Consider the following 3,539-nt stretch of genomic DNA (forward strand, 5'->3'; position numbering starts at 1 on the left):
CCATAGCGTCTTCACATTGTTCTTCCTCCAACACTCCTTGAACTATCTTTTCTATGGTGGCTACCATCATGCATTCTCCTATGGATTCCTTGGGGTAACTCATTACTTTGAAGACATTGAAGACCATCTTCTCTTCATGCAACCTCAAGACCAACTCCCCTTTTTGGACATCAATAATAGCTCCAGTAGTAGCTAGGAATGACCTTCCTAGGATGATTGAAGTGTTGGCCTCTTCCTCCATATCCAGCACGACAAAGTCAGTTGGAAAAATAAACTCTCTCACTTTCACTAACAGATCCTCCACCACCCCATGAGGAAGCTAGAATGTTCTGTCAGCCAGTTGGAGTGCCATTCTTGTTGGTTTGGCCTCCTCAATCCTCATCCTTTTCATCAAAGCCAAGGACATGAGGTTGATGCTGGCTCTCAGGTCTCATAATGCTTTCTCAATGTTGATATCCCCTATGATATAGGGAATTTGGAAGCTCCCATGATCTTTCATCTTTTGGGGAAGCTTCTTTTGTATGATGGCACTACACTCCTCGGTTACCACTATGGTTTCCTTTTCACCCCAGTTCTTTTTTGTTGTCATGAGCTCCTTGAAAAACTTGGCATAGAGTGGCATTTGCTCTAATACCTCAGCAAAAGGTATATTAATCTGGAGCTTCTTGAAGATTTCTAGGAATCTAGAGAACTGGCTGTCTTTTCCATCCTTCCTCAGCCTTTGTGGATAGGGTACCTTTGGCACATAAGGCTTTAGGAATTGCTTTGGTGAGGATGGTGCAGGGGTCTCTTCTTCTTTCTTGGTTTCAGGTTCCTTTGCAACTTCTTCTTCTTGGTTGCTTTGACTTGGGGATGCTTTTTCTACAACTTTTCCACTTCTTAGTGTGATGGCCTTGTATTCCCCTCTTGGGTTGGCCATGGCATCACTGGGAAATGTATGTATAGGCATTGGTATTTGTTTAGACAAGCTACCTACTTGTGCTTCTAATTTTGAAATTGCTGCCCCTTGATTTCTTATGATGGATCTAAACTCCTGTTGATTTGCATCAATTTTCCTTTCAGCCTGAATTTGTTTCTCCAGAATAGTGGAAACGGTTCCTGTCAGTTGTGCTGACAATTGTGCTATGGCAGCTTCCAATTTCGCAAAATTGCCGCTGGTTTCACATGGTTGCATGGTTGAGGATGATGTATCTTGATGGTGGTTGTTGTGTGGTTATTGTTTGGAGTAGTATGATGCATTTTGTGAGTTGTGGTAGGTGTATTTTGCAAGTTGTGATAGGGTCTGTTGTTGCCTGATTGATGGTTGGGGTTGTGGTTGTTGTATTAGTTGGATTGGTATAGTTTGTGGTCTTGGCTGTGGTATTGTTGGTTTTCCCACCCAAAATTTGGGAGGTTCTTCCAACCAGAGTTCTATGTCTTGGCATTGGGATCATATGGTGGTCTAGATGGATTGTTCACATAGTTAGCTTCTTCCCATTCACATTCAACTTCTGGTGTATCTCCTTCTTGTGGAGGTGCTTGGGCTTGAATAGCTGAGACTTGATTCTTCTCCACCTTCTTGGTTAAGGCTGCTAGTTGTGCAGTGATCACTTTGTTTTGAGCTAACAAAGCATGCATAGAATTGAGCTCCATCACTCCTCTCTTTTGAGTTCTATCTGAAGCATAGAAGTACTCATTCTCGGCCACAGTCTCTATGACATCTATGGCTTCTTCAATGATCTTCTTCTTGTTAAGTGAGCCCCCTGAAGAATGATCTACTGCCTGCTTTGACTCATATAGCAGCCCCTCATAGAAGATGTGCAATTGCACCCACTCGTTGAACATATCCGGTGGGCATTTCCTTGTCAAATCTTTAAACCTCTCCCAGGCCTCAAAAAAGGTTTCACCATCTTGCTGTTTGAAGGTTTGCACCTCAGCTCTCAATCTATTAACTATCTGTGGAGGGTAGAATCTTGCTAGAAACTTGTTTACAATATCATCCCAAGTGGTCAAGCTCTCCTTGGGAAATACTTCCAACCACTTTGCTGCCTTATCTCTGAGAGAAAAGGGGAACAAAAGTAGTTAGTAGGTGTCAGAGTGTACACCATTTGACTTTACAGTGTCACAAATCCTCAAGAATGTAGTGAGATGTTGGTTTGGGTCCTCTTGGGCACCCCCTTTATATGAACAATTATTTTGGACAAGTGTGATGAGTTGAGGCTTCAACTCAAAGTTGTTAGTATGAATTATTGGCTTCAGGATGCTACTTCCATAGTTTGTTGGATTTGTGTTGATGTAGGAGCCTAGAACTCTTCTCTCTTCCCCAACATGATTGCTAGCATCCTCTCCAACATGGTTATGCACCTCTTCCTCCATAGTAACTCCCAGATCTTCCTCCACTACTTCCTCTCCAACTATTCCTTTGCCTCTTGCTTCCCTCCTTAATCTAAGGAAGGTCCTCTCAGGTTCACTATCAAAAGAGGATGAAGTTTCTCCTCTTTTACCTGTCATACATTCAACAAACAGCAAGCAGAGGACAAGTGAAAGAATCACTCTTGTTAGGACTGGTGGTTAGTTTGGTTGGTGCAATTAATTAAACAGTTAATAGAGAAAAGAAAAAAGATGGAAATATGAACAATAAATAGCTAAAATGATAAAAATAAAAGGATTAGACAATTAAGGAACTGAAATTAAAAGAATTAACAAGGTAATTAAAAGTGCTTAATCTAGTTACCCATTAATTTAATCATTGTCAAATCCAAACCAATCCCCGACAACGGTGCCATAAAACTTGATGACCGGAATTCACTCCCCATATAAAATCATGAATCCGTTCTTTGGCAAGCGCACCAAAAATTTCGTCAAGTAAAAACCCATTAGGAGTGGGATCGTATCCACAGAGATTGGTAGATTTGAGCAATTTTAATCAATGGGTGAATTAGTCAAGCTGAGCAATATAAAGTGTGATTGCAGAAATTTAAATGATCAAAAATGTAAATGAATCAAAATTAAAGATAAGCAGTAAAGTGTAGAAAGGTAAATGGCAAGAATGTAAAGTGCAGAAACATAAATGATTTAATTGTAAATGGGAATGGGGGATAACAGAATGTAACGAAAGCTATAAAGAATGTAAGAAGTAAGAACAGGGGGAATTCATTGAGATCAGGAGCTGTTGTTCTCTTTAGATTAAATCCATCTCATCTCATCTTCAATCATGCAACTCATTGACCTCTTGGCAATCATGATTGATTGAACCCCAATCCCTTGGTGATTCAATCTCTTAGATCTTGATCAATAGCCAATTCCTTGGTCTAATTGCTCATGAAGAGAGATATGCTTGGTCCCTGATTATACCACACATCCTCACAGACCCAAATAGTAGGTGGATTATATGTCACCATATCCAATCACCAAAACCCAGATCTACTCAAGTGTGAGAAGGGATTTCAAGCATGGTTTCATGTTTCCTTTTCCAAGGTTCCCATGAAACCCATTTTGCATTCAACCTCTTTCCCAAGATGATTGAACACTAGCATTAAAACGAAATTCCTTCTAGCATA

General features: G+C 40.5%; 1 non-coding gene across 1 annotated transcript; it reads left to right on the forward strand.

Moving 5' to 3' along the window:
* Positions 1–1,820: 1,820 nt before the first annotated feature.
* Positions 1,821–1,926, forward strand: LOC148555648 (small nucleolar RNA R71). Its single transcript, XR_015886603.1, has one exon. It is a non-coding gene; the product is annotated as a small nucleolar RNA R71 (small nucleolar RNA).
* Positions 1,927–3,539: the final 1,613 nt, after the last annotated feature.

Source organism: Arachis ipaensis, chromosome B6 (assembly GCF_059453495.1).
Source record: "Arachis ipaensis isolate K30076 ecotype BB chromosome B6, ASM5945349v1, whole genome shotgun sequence".
Lineage (NCBI taxonomy): Eukaryota > Viridiplantae > Streptophyta > Magnoliopsida > Fabales > Fabaceae > Arachis > Arachis ipaensis.